The sequence below is a fragment of the Palaemon carinicauda genome, chromosome 7 (genome assembly GCF_036898095.1).
Source record: "Palaemon carinicauda isolate YSFRI2023 chromosome 7, ASM3689809v2, whole genome shotgun sequence".
In the NCBI taxonomy this organism is placed as follows: Eukaryota; Metazoa; Arthropoda; class Malacostraca; order Decapoda; family Palaemonidae; genus Palaemon; species Palaemon carinicauda.
The window spans coordinates 144,138,864-144,153,289 of NC_090731.1; the positions used below are offsets into that span (position 1 = coordinate 144,138,864).

Below are 14,426 nucleotides of genomic sequence, written 5' to 3' on the forward strand. Positions count from 1 at the left end.
CTTGAACTGAGGCTTTATAGGCAGAAAAAGGCACTCGAACTGAGGCTTTATAGGCAGCAAAAGGCACTCTTGAACTGAGGCTTTATAGGCAGCAAAAGGCACTCTTGAACTGAGGCTTTATAGGCAGCAAAAGGCACTCTTGAACTGAGGCTTTATAGGCAGCAAAAGGCACTCGAACTGAGGCTTTATAGGCAGCAAAAGGCAATCTTGAACTGAGGCTTTATAGGCAGCAAAAGGCAATCTTGAACTGAGGCTTTATAGGCAGCAAAAGGCACTCTTGGACAGGCTTTATCGGCAGCAAAAGGCACTCTTGGACAGGCTTTATCAGCAGCAAAAGGCACTCTTGGACAGGCTTTATAGGCAGCAAAAGGCACTCTTGGACAAGCTTTATAGGCAGCAAAAGGCACTCTTGGACAGGCTTTATAGGAAGCAAAAGGCATTCTTGGACAGGCTTTATAGGAAGCAAAAGGCATTCTTGGACAGGCTTTATTGGCAGCAAAAGGCACTCTTGGACAGGCTTTATTGGCAGCAAAAGGCACTCTTGGACAGGCTTTATAGGCAGCAAAAGGCACTCTTGGATAGACTTTATAGGCAGCAAAAGGCACTCTTGGATAGACTTTATAGGCAGCAAAAGGCACTCTTGGACAGACTTTATAGGCAGCAAAAGGCATTCTTGGACAGACTTTATAGGCAGCAAAAGGCACTCTTGAACAAAGATTTTTTAGGCAGCAAAAGGCACTATTGAAAAGACTTTACAGTCAGCAAAAGGCACTATTGAAAAGACACTACAGTCAGCAAAAGGCACTATTGAAAAGACTTTACCGTCAGCAAAAGGCACTATTGAAAAGACTTTACAGTCAGCAAAAGGCACTATTGAAAAGACTTTACAGTCAGCAAAAGGCACTATTGAAAAGACTTTACAGTCAGCAAAATGCACTCTTGAAGAAAGACTGGATAGGTAGCAAAATCCTTTCTCAAACTGACAGACTTTTGAAAAAAAAAACTCTAAAACCGAATATTTTCCTTGACAAAAAGTACTAATTTTGACCTTTCACTAAAAGCAAAACAAAAATGAGTAAATTTTCCAACTTTCTGGTTAGTTTTTTCCCCTCACAATGAAAGACATTCTTAGTAAAAACCTATCCCGATCTTCAAAAACTCTCTCTGCCAAAATTAACTCTCGAATTTACACCAAGGTTTTCCCAAAATAAACATCGAAAGTAAACCTTTTAGATAGCAGCAAATTAAAACTGTATAATAAAAAGATTTCACGAATAATACTTTCCTATGAAACAAACTTAGAAACACAAAATAGAAGGTTCGATCTTTGGGTAAAAAACACCACTTTTTGGGGAAATGAACATACTTTTCATAAGAAACCTTACAAATTTCTTGATAAAAACTAAAAAGGACTTTACATCTTGAATGAACATCTTGGGCAAATATTAAAAAAGCATTTTATGGAAATATTCCCGAATCTTATAACAATGTATGTATATATTTACATGTTATGCCAAATAATTAGAATAAATTTATGTCTAATATAGAAATTTCTGAGTCCGTTAATCAATTAATAAAGGTGCGCGCTAACATACTTTCTAGGTAAAAATTTAGATAAATACAGACTTCAAAGCTGGAAACAGTGTTTCAGGGAAATGATGAAAAAGGGAAAACTCGCAAACCCATATACATTCTTAGCATGTAAATTATTAAGAATTAAGCCCAATTAAGCCTAGACTTTCTAATATAGCAAAAAGTAAAATACAGTGAGGGACTTTCTATGTAAAATATTTTGCTAACTAATATACAGGCTTCTTAGATAAAGATAATAAGCCCAAAATGAAGTTTCTACACACGAACAGACTTCTGTTATGAGCAATTTGTATTACTCTTTCTGAATGCAAAGAGGGCAGAAAAATTCACGAATACAAAAGCGGTAAACTAAGATTAGTTCACAAGTCTAAAACTACTAAAGTCTAGTTCAACTTCGAGACCTTAAGTGCCGTAAACTAAGACTTCCTAAACCAAAACTTGAAACAGGAAGATTTCTTTAATTTGCATTAGTGTGTACTGAAGCAAAGAAAACTACCAAAGGCTAATTCATGAATATCATGAACTAAGAGGCTTCCTAAACCAAAAATTAAATAGTTTGAGCACTTCTAGACAGATTATTGTCTCCTGGAGCCAATATTATTAAAGAGGACAAAAATCTCGAGCAATAAACGTTTTCTGAATCTCTAACCTCTTCGAAATATCATAAACTGTAAAGTTTATAAGATGAGTTCAAAGATAACAGATCCTAAAACTGTCATGTAAAAACGAGGAAACTTGGATTCAACAACCACAAATAAATAGATATTTCAAGCTCCAAATCACTAACTCGCTCTGAAGTTACAAACTAATAATCAACAAATGTAAAAATCCATAATTAGGAATTAGATTCTGAATAGTATACTCCAGTCATAATTGATTTCTGTTTACCTCTATTGGGGATTAAATTTTGTATACAAAAAATCCACTATTACAAATAAATTTCTTACTAATAAACTTCTCTTCCCCATACTTGATGGTTGAATGGTAAATCTGCTGTCACTGCCTAACATCTTAATATCAAATACAACGTTCTCTAATAACATCAGAATACAAACTAGTGTACCACAAAACATCAACGGAATTGACAAGGTTGCCTTTGTTGGGAAATTTTAATGACCATGTTGGAAAAAACAAGATACGTGCAACATGAATGTTAATGGCCTGCGATTACTTTCCCTATGTGCTGAGCCTGATCTTGTCATTATAAACAATATTCCAGCTCAAGAGCAGGCTCTAAAACACAGACAAAGTGACAGCAAGTATGTAAGCAAAACTAAAGTCCTGCTAAACATATAATCGAAAAGTGAGATCCATCTTCAAATTCTAAATTTGACATACAAACCGGAAATAAGTTGCATTTAAGAAATTGAACTGTGTTGCACTGAAAAAGAGATGAGAAATCCTTTTCGTTCTCAAATTGTTGATTTCTTTTCCTTAACCCACACTCCTAAGGAAGATTCGGACACCGAGTGGGCAAAGTTCTGTAAAATATTGAGATACTACAGAAGCTACGATCAGTTTCATTGAGTACTCTCATGCAAACTGTGTCATTAAGAACTCTGAGACCATACACCAATTACTTGAACAACGAATAGCATGTCATATTTAAGAAGAAAGGCCCAGTCACTGAAGTCACCGAAACAGAGGCACAATCATCATAAGACACGGACTGAGGCTCTCAACTACCGAGCTGTACATTTCACTGTTATAAGCCATAATTAACATTGTTAACAAGACTGTTATTGATGCTCTATCTAACTTATCTCTTATCTATTACCACAAAATCCCCCCAAAATTGCACAAAGTTCTGAGTACAATAAATAGCATTAAAGAAGGCAGAAGCTGTTGTCCTGACAACATTATAGGTTAGATTTTAAAACAGAGGGACTACATTCTAAATGATCAACTGCACAGGATTATCTGTGCAAATACCTGTCCTGAATAGATTATTATTCCTCTATATAAGGATAAAAAGAACGGAAGCTACTGCAGCCGAGGTATTTACCTTCTATCTGCAACTGGTAAAATTGAGAGTTATGGTCTAGTACATAGCTAACCGTATTTCCGAATCTATGGTTCATATTTATACAGTATTTATTGACCTTACCAAGGCCTTTGAAAACTTGCTCTGTGAGCTTCCTTGGAGGATACTTGAAAAATATGAAGTTCCTAGAAAATCTCTCAAAATACTTCGGAATTCTTCATCTGTTTTATTCCATGTTAATCAAAAGTCTCTATTGATGGCTTAGAATTCTTATCCTTTTCTATGGAAATGGGAATAAAGTAGGGTGATTTTCTGGTTGCTCTACTTTTCAATCTGTTCATTGCCTTAACAATGACTGTGAGAAATATGGAAACCTGTCCAAGGTCAGATGGTTAGATGCTCATACAGAAAACAATCAACTGCCTATTGATTGACCTTCATTATGCTGATGACACGGGCATTTTGGTCCACACGCCGGAACCAATGTAAAGCATATTAAGGGCTCAGTCTTTAACATACCAGGCCCTTGGCTTACAGATACAGTAAATGCAAGGAAAGTAGAAGTCATAGCATAAACTAGACCAAATTAGAATGTACCTCTCTTCACTGTTAATGATACACAGTTTGTAATGTAGCATTTTTCACATATCTTCATAATATTGTTTTATATGGTACCAAAATTGATTGTGTGCTGGAGATAATGAAACGGCTTTGCATGTGTTTAGTAGGCTGAGGACCAGGGTTTTCCAGAACGAACACCCAAGATTGACCACTACAATCCAAGTATATAAAGCAGAATTTATTCATACTCATTTCTATGGTACAGAGGCCTAGACTGTACATTGATGCCATCTAGAACAACTAGAACACTTTCACGTATCCTTTTTGCAGAAAATTATGTACCTCACAAAGAAAGATCAGATTCAATGCATTAGAAATTTTAGTATTAACTAGATGCAAAAGCATAGAAGCCATGGTCACTAGACGCCAAATATGCTGACTTGGTCGTTGATCCTTATGGCTGAATAACTAATCAAAATAAATTTTGATAAAGGAGAAACATGTGGTTTATTAGCTATTATGAGGGTTTAATGTTTGTTTCATAAAATTTTACTTTATTATATACCGGTATTTGTTTGGACAACTAAAATAGGGCCATAGAAGACAAGGGGGCCTAAAGAAGGGATATACAGTAAGAACAAACCCAGATCAACCTTAAAGAACTGCAACATTCCAACATTTCCAGAGACATGGTATAGAGAATGATAGGCAATAAGGTGGTAAGTTCCCTGAAGGAGTGGTGAGGCGTCAGAAATATTATCCTGCAACACCAAATCTCCCTCCAACTTGTCCACGAAAGGGTCTTGTAAGCCACATAAATGCATCCATACTGCAGAAGCAAGGGTTGTGATAGCCTATTGAAAACGTTCCTGCCTAGCAATCTGTTGGACGGGAGTTTGAGACCCACTCAAGCTCTATAGTTTCTAGTAGTGTCTGCAACCTTACCATTCTTATGAGACAGGGATGGGGGTTTTGGGATACCAAATAAGTTAACCTGCTGAGTCATCAGCAGTCATTGCCTGACCCTATCTGGACTTGGGTTGATAGAGATGGGGTCTTGGGCTGATCATATATAAATATGGTCAGTTTCTATTGCACTGTCCGGTCTCTCGCTTCTACCATCCATGAGTGATCTTTAATCTAGGTATTAAGAACTCACCCTGTTCTAATCATCCCTTGTAGTAGAACTTCAAATGTTGTCATCAACTAACATGTTTGTTAGTCCAAAGCTAGACCATCAAGAACAAACTCTTAATGAATCCAGTACCACCAAAAATCAGAAGGCCTACTTCCTGGAAAAATCTCACGATTTACCATTTATAATCACATGCTGACATTGACAAGATTTCTTGTGTACCAAAATTAACAAATACGAAGTTGGATCAAAATAATCTAGGGAAAAGACTTTCCCCAAGATAAGTAACTACAAACAAGTGTTTGTCTAATGGAAGACTATGATAGGATTTACAAGGCTACTCAAAATGACATATCATAATATCCATCGTGACATCTGTCCTTCCTTTATGTCAAATACATTCAATGGATGTAAAGTCCAAGACGAAAATCTATTTAACCCCCAAATTTGGTGCCACCTTTTGAAACAACAGTGTGTGTACAAAATGTAAAAATATAGTACTGTATTGCAATATCCTTTACCAAAGGAACCACTTTGGTCTATTTCAATTAATATATCTAAATTCAACCTTTAAGACATCTGGCAGGAAATAATATATATTTATACTTATCAATATGTAGAATAAATTTTCAAGTAAACTACCGTAAAATTCAGCATGTGAAACAGTCAATCAAATTCACACTGTAAAATGACAAGTTCTGATCTAGAAAAATACAATTTAACTCTTGTCAAGAGTCCTTAGATTAAATCACAAATATCACACGAAATTGGCCAGAAATCAGTAGCTCAACGATTTGAATGAAAATATGGCAATTAGAAATTAGAAATATTTAACGACATGATAACGTTTCTAAACAAATAAATTTAAAAATCTAAATGTCTCTCGGCTTTCTATGAGGCTTTGCGAGAAGCAACAAATTTTCTTAACAAAATGACCTGTGAAAAATTGCATGAAAATTTTAAAGTAGAGAATGTCGATATGTTTAAACCCAACAGAGTTCCTCATGAGTTATTCATCCAGGAATTGCACATCAAAATTTTTGATGGCCATTACTCTTCGACAATGCTACACTGAAATTCGACTGGAAAAACACTACACATTTCTACATCATACTTCAAAAAACCATCACAAGTCAGACGAGTAATTTTGCCTACGTACTAAATCTCAGACATCGATTTGAGAAAGTAAGCAAATGGCTCGTCTCAGAAATAACCCTACCACCCCCCTTGGACTTCTATGCATAGCAGCTTCTCTTACACCAGAAAGGGACTGAACAGTCTCCAACGCTTACATATAAAACGGATATGGATCTAGAAGAGCACAAGGGAAGAGGAGTGGGGGACTTTACCACCTCAGCAATCAACTGTCGCCTTAGAAAACAGGTCTTTGAATCTGCTTCGAAGCTGATAACTGGCTGGTTACTCCCTGCCGAGAACCTCCCTTGGGTCATTGCAATGCTGACTCCAAGGAGTTCTCTTTATTTAAAGTCTTTCCAAGTTTTCTAACTACTACAATCTTTCGGAGTTTTTCTAACTACACATTTTATATCAGTGGACTTCTGTACTTCAACTTTGTTTTGGAATTGATAAGCAATAATTCATAGCTCTTTCTATGAAGCAATGTTTAAAGCAATTGCTCAAGTTCTCATTTTGTCCCTAACTCTCTAAAATAAGAGGTTTTCTTTCTTAAAAGCAAGAAAAAATTATACTTAAACTACAACCTAATACAGGACATTAACTAATCAAAATACTGTATATTGACAAAACTTGAAAATTTACTTAAGACATCTTTTGAATTTAAAAATATTAACCAGCAACGTTTTAATATAGTTTACCTTTCTGCTACGTTAAGATAAGAATGTCAAGAATAAGAAAGTTGAAAATGAAATATTATTTACGAGATGACTCAAGCCTAGAGTACTGTGATACTTTGAAGCTTGTCAAGTGTTCTGAGCAGCTTTCAGTTAAGAAATACTTCTATGCAAAGACTTCAATTTGTAATATCGGTATCTAGAGTAATCCATCTATTTTCTATGGTTGTCAACACTAAAAAGGATTATGGCTACTTCTAATTTCTCAACCTAGATTGTGAGGTCACACTGTATGCACCTGTGGGAACTCTATATACAGTTAATCCCTCAATACCTTGATGAGGACTAAGCTGGTCATTTCATCACGAGGTTTTATATGATTTGAGAACTGAGCTAGCCATAATCCCCAAGGGCTCAATATGACTTGAGAAATTAGCTGGTCATAATCTCACAAGGTCTTATATGACTTGAGAAATGAGCTGACCATTATCCCACAAGGTCCTATTTTACTTGAGAACTGAGCTGGCTATAATCCCACACGGTTCTATATGACTTGAGAACGGGGCTGGCCATAATCCCACTAGGTCCTGTATGACTTGAAAACTGAGCTAGCCATAATCCCACAAGGTTCTATATGACTTGAGAACTGAGCTGGTCATTATCCCACAAGGTTCTATATAACTTGAAAACTGAGCTAACCATAATCACACTTGATTCTATTTGACTTGAGAACTGAGCTGGCCATAATCCCACAAGATCCTCTATGACTTGAGAACTGAGCTGGCCATAATCCCAAAAGGACCTATATGACTTTAAAACTGAGCTGGCCATAACCCCACAAGGTCGTCTATGACTTGAGAAATGAGTTGGCCATTATCCCACAAAGACCTACTGTATATGACTTGAAAACTGAGCTAACCATAAGCTCAGATCCTATTTGACTTGAGAATTGAGCTGGCCATAATCCCACAAGGTTCTACATGACTTGAAAACTGAGCTGACCATAATCTCATAAGTTCTTAGTTGACTTGAGAACTGAACTGACCATAATCTCAAGTTCTTATTTGACTGGAGAACTGAACTGACCATAATCTCAAGTTCTCATTTGACTGAAGAACTGAACTGACCATAATCTCAAGTTCTTATTTGACTGGAGAACTGAACTGACCATAATCTCACAAGTTCTTATTTGACTTGAGAACTGAACTGACCATAATCTCACAAGTTCTTATTTGACTTGAGAACTGAACTGACCATAATCTCAAGTTCTTATTTGACTTGAGAACTAAACTGACCATAATCTCACAAGTTCCTCTTTGACTTGAAAACTGAGCTGGCCATAATCACACAACGTTCTTTATGACTTGAGAACGGGGCTGACCATAATCCCACAGGGTCCTATTTGACTTAAAAACTGAGCTAACCATAATCTCACCAGATCCTATTTGACTTAAGAACTGAGCTGACCATAATCCCACAAGGTTCTATATGACTTGAGAACTGAGCTGGCCATAATCCTATCAGGTCCTATATGACCTTGTAATAACTGAGCAGGGCAAAGTCCTGCAAGGACCTATATGACTCGATGAGAACTGAGCAGAGCATCAAGTTGAAATTCAGAAGTCTTGTACAATAAAATTGATATACAAATTGGTATTACAAAATTTTTCCCATTGTTTGAATTACTTGAATTTGCAAATTAAAATGTTGGACATAATATAAAGCTTATTAGGTCTAATGGGAATTATGTGTAGCACTTTAACATTTTTATATGATTTATGCCTTAACCTAAAAAAAAAAAAATTCCATATGTCAAGACACTGTGGCAATGGTAATTAAATTTTAAAAACCTTTCAAATTAGAGATACCAAAAAAGGGTCTCGTGCCATTAATATCTCCTTGCTAACATTGATCTCAAACAATGGCTGAAATAAAAGAGTTTATCCCTAATATGAGAGGAAGCTCTTTCTATAAACTGTTACTTCTGATAACTAGAGCTTGAACTATCCCTGATGTTCTGAAATTACCTAAACTTCAAGTACTGTAGCTACTTAAAAAGCTAATTTACAAAATCCTATGTGTAATTAAAGAGAAAATACCCAAATAGCAAAGCATGGCTTAAGGTAATAAGTTTTCTCTTTTTCTTACTAGATTTATAAAGAAAAAAAAAACAATGATCTGGGAAAATCCTAAGCTTTCAATTTCCTTTCCTCAATGGGCTATTCTTTCCTGTTGCCTGTTGGAGCCCTTGGGCTTATGGTTTCCTATTTTTCCAACTAGGATTGTAGCTTAGCTAATAATAATAATAATAATAATAATAATAATAATAATAATAATAATAATAATAATAATAATAATAATAATAATAATAATGTCAAGAAAACAATTATCAAGGTAAAATCAATCAAAATGAACCCTAATGTTATTGAAGCTACTTATCAATCTTTATATATACCAAAAAATATCTTGGTTTACTATCCAAAACTCCCCTTAAACTTGCACTTGTTTTGAGTTCACCTAATAACTTAGATCCTTAAAACTCTCTACATCAATAATGAAAAGACCCAAAAATCCTCAGTTATGAATTTTGTTTACTTATCAATTCAAACATCTACAATATCAATTTCCTATCTATTAGCACTTTTAATTAAACAGTGGTTAACTCAAATTCTCCATACCACTATCAAAATTCCCTTGAATCAGCATTTATCTTTTGAATTTATTTAGTAATTCACATGCTGCGACTAAAGTTGTCAGGGTAAAATCTTCCATTTTGAATTAGATACATTCAAAACGAATATCAACCTACAATCCTAGACTCCCTGTAAAACTGCACCTTTGAGTGTACTTGCTAATTCATACCCTATCCTGTATGCCGAATATTCCTTCACCAACTAAGCCATTTTAATTTAGATTGTGTACTAATCCATGTCCTTTACACGTGCCAGCAGTGTCTTGAAATATGCAGACATGCCATGATAACAATGCACTTGAGATATAAACAGTATTTAAAGATAATTTGCTTCTACTTAATTTTGGTTTTACTAAAACTTTGGTTTTACTAAATTTTGTCTCTTTAAAGTTTATCAAGATGCATTATTTTCAAGGCAAACTTATAAATATACGAAACTATCTAACGCTCAAGAATTATGGCAAATTCTCCATTGGTCAATAAATTCTATTCAGAAATATTTGCTATCAACGACGGTAACAATCTGAGAATTTAAGTCTAATAGGCTGCCTGCATTAAACTAGATTTTTTTTACATAACCTACCAAATGCCAATGCAATATCACAGTGCTGCAAAACTTTTAAAAGCTATCAATGAATTCTGACCTTTGCCATAATTGGTTATTTGTAATGAATACCCTAACTAAAAATCCCTATCATAATGGAAACTAATTAAACTAATCTATAAAACCGTGTAAAACTTTTCGCATTAATTTGCAGCTTTGCTAAAATTGACCGGGCCAATGTAAGTATTGACTCAGGTTCTACGTCACTAAATCATTCGTAACTACTACAAAGAAATGTTTGCAAAACATCATTCCTAATCTACATAACTAATGTAATGCCTGAAATAAACATAAGCTTCAGTTAAACTAGTACAAATCATGTGAATTACCTTACTGATCTACTTAATGTTGGTAATGATGTAATAGTTGCCGGTAGATAATTATAGAATTTGATCAGCTTAAATCTGGCGTTAAACTAATATACTGTATTGAGCTTGGCCTACCTGATATCACATTAGTATATTTCCAGGAGATTATATACCTAGAAATGGTAAATTTCCCTAATATCTGATTAACTAAATTAGATAAATATATCCTGATACTTGAAAATGCCTGACACCTGATACTATGGTAATCATGACTCTAAGCAATCCGAAATTCAATGAAAATGCCATTGGTTTCTCTAAAAAAAATAATGTTGACGCTTTTTTCTATTACTGCAGAGGCATCTTGATTTCGTAGGATTTTGATGTATGAATTTGAAGATTTCTTGATCACACTTTTCAAGATTATATCTGAGGAGTTGAGAAACAAGTTAATTAAGTCGTGTTACACCAAGATCTATCATCTTACAAAATATTAGGATGAAGACAATGAGCTACAGTATATCCAGGCTTCATACATAGGAGTATAGTATCTAGGTCCCATTTATATAGTGGAAAAGTTGGGACAGAGACTTTTGACTAGTCTTTTGGACGTCTGTAGTACTTTATCAAGAACAAATTTCTGGAAGTTTTATTTAGTTAAAATTACAATTACAGAAAATTTAATTACCCATGGGGTTAGTAATGCAAAATTTACTAAATAAAAAGGGAGTAGATTATATATATATATATATATATATATATATATATATATATATATATATATGTATATATATATATATAATATATATATATATTTTTTTTTTACTTGGGCTGGATATACCCTGTATTGAACAATTTCAACTTTTTCACACATCTCGTAAAATATTACAAGAATAGACATTGTCACAACCTTCCCTGATATGGCTCAAACTCTACATGTACTCCTGTAATTCGATCTCTCGTGTTTATATACAAGTAATTACTGTTCTCTATAATTTGCTTTCTCACGTTACTTGTCACATACCTTACCACTTATATAACGCACATAATTGACCTACAGTTATCAAGGAAAAGATAGAATGCAAGACGAGTCATGATGGTTGAAAATTTCACACGAAAAAGGTTTCTCTTTTATAAAATTTTAAAGAATAGGACTGGGCCTCCTAAACTCATTATATTCTTAAAATTAATATATAAAAAAAAGAGAATGCAGTATCAAAGATATATTGCCTGAGACTTATACAAACTTTAAAGTTAACATTTAATTCAACTCATTCAGTTTCGTCTCTGATTTACCTGTAATTTTCGATTGTTACAGTAATTTGATTTTCTTTAAACACCACTTAAGTTTAACATTTCACCCCAATAAAGCATATTTCTTGTTTACCGTGAACCTACCTCACTACGATGCTCCATACCAATAATTTCCTTAAAGATTTGTATTTCCTCTCCAAGACATTTTGAGCCGTATATATTGCAAAGAGCTTCTTAGCTTTTTAGGACTCAGATGTCAACCGAAAACTGCAGTTATTTTCTGAAAGAGAAGAACTCTGTGATTGCAATGGATAACATTTTAAATTCCTTCCTTCTTAAACTATATTAATATAAGGAAAATGAGCTTTATATTACCAGGCTTTAAGCATCTATATAGGCAGGCTCTTATTACTAAAAGGGTCATTAGATTGGACAGGAACCATTGGTTCGTGTTGCGATCTGTTACTATTCATTGAAGGCAATTTAATCAAATTCCTTTCAGTCATTGTTATAACAACTGTCTTTGCAATACAAACAACATTGATTACGAATGACATTATAAGTTACTGATTTTTTTTTTTTTTTTTTTTATAAGATTAACGCCACTGAGGCAGCTATTATTTTCAACGATATTATTATTATTATTATTATTATTATTATTATTATTATTATTATTATTATTATTATTCAAGCCTGGATATATACAGTAATTTTTAAGACCATTTCAAATACTTTGAAAATTAACAATGCTTACCGAAATCAGCAAGGAAGAGAAATTAATACAACGCCTCACCGTTGTTTACCAATTTCTTCTGTTACTCTCATATTTGACTCAAAATGATCTATCTAACCGTTTTAGCTAACTCTATAACAAAAAATCTTTCATTAAAAATGATTTACCTTTCCCCAAGTTCAGTTTCCCAATGTTACTTTCACTGGTTAGTTAAGGACTATTTTAAGAGCAACTTCCAGTTATAGTAATAAATTAATAATGAAATCAGCTTTCACCAGTATTGCGCCTTAAATGTCTCTTTCAGTTCCTAAACCAAAACTTTTAACAGCTTTACTTTGACTCCGTGAAATTAGAGAAATAAGGTATCGTATTGCAAAAAGGATTTTAAGCTGTTAAAAAGAATACAGTAGTTTTGATGGACTGAAATAAACCTGGATGATGATCATTATATTTGTTACTTCTTTTAAGTTCCATCTTAAAGCTTACTGCCAGCCTATCTCTTAAAGAAGCCCTTATTTTATGTTCAGTACACACCACTCTCTTGGAGCTTCTATTTCTTACATTACCAGAAAACGATAGGCAATTTTACTCGTTACAAACAACAGTTTAACCTCAAAATCTAAGCTGCTGCTAAAGTATTGAAACGACATAGCTGAGTGGGTTGAGCTTTAGTTATTAAATAAAAGCCTGAAGTTGAAACAGGAACAAACTCTCATTGAAACCACAGGGATATACCAAATTATGGGTCTCAGACTTCAGACAATACTATGTAATTATCTAAAACTAGCATCTACTCAGAAAAGTTTCTGCTATTTTCTATAACTAATATCAGTAACTCTTATGCATTACTTTATTATACTTTTCAACCAATACGAAAAGTTTGTTCTTTATGCTACTAATGTGAGTTTTATTCAAATATTCTTGCATCATTAAATTAGTTCTAGATTTTGAAGACAAAGTACACAGTACTTTTAATCGCTACAACATACTTAAGACACCAGTAAAATACCCAGATCAATTGCATAAAAATAACCCAATTATTTGCGGAAGACAAAACAACTACAGTACCATGTTTAGCATTGAATTGTACAATACAGAAATAATACCCTTAACAAAAAAAAAAAAAAAAAAAAAAAAAAAGCCTGCGTGGATACTAACATTCGTCGGCGTGCTCACCAAAAACGCTTTCACTTCTAACTCTTTACCACAGACGTATCAAGTATTATATATACTCAAATTCTATAGCTGTCTTCAAGATGGCCTGTTATTTTTGAGAGCCCTGTCCGTTTGAAATTCTGTATTGGTGTTCATAGATAAAGGTATTTACGGCTACACCATACTGTATTTTACTATCAATCAAAGGCATTCTCCTATTTACCATACTCCTGTAAAAAGAAAAAGCCTTAGTTCTAAAAGGATCTTACCTCTGCAAGATGTAAATCCTGACGACAAATATGCCATGTGAAGCCTTGGTTAACATTGCTATATAAAGAATAGACCTTAACATGTATTTTTAGATCTGGGTAAGCCATAGGTACCTGAAATATCATGATATTGTATAATATATCATAATAAACTTTCTAACTTGTTGTCTAAACTCTTCCAGAAAAGTCAAATTATGAAAACTTTAATGTTATAACTAGTTCTTTACTCAAGGCTATCTGCACAATGTACTGTGTACAGCATACTTCTAAAGAAAAAAAAAAAAAAAGATATGGGTTCTCTGGAGTCATGGGCAATGATACAGCATTCTT

General features: G+C 34.0%; 1 long non-coding RNA gene across 1 annotated transcript; it reads right to left on the reverse strand.

Annotated features, from left to right (window-relative positions):
• Nucleotides 1-509: 509 nt before the first annotated feature.
• LOC137644055 (uncharacterized) lies at nt 510-14,210 on the reverse strand. The gene is made up of 3 exons (XR_011045120.1): nt 14,097-14,210; nt 12,084-12,219; nt 510-11,114 (listed from the first exon to the last, which is right to left on the reverse strand). It is a non-coding gene; the product is annotated as an uncharacterized lncRNA (long non-coding RNA).
• Nucleotides 14,211-14,426: the final 216 nt, after the last annotated feature.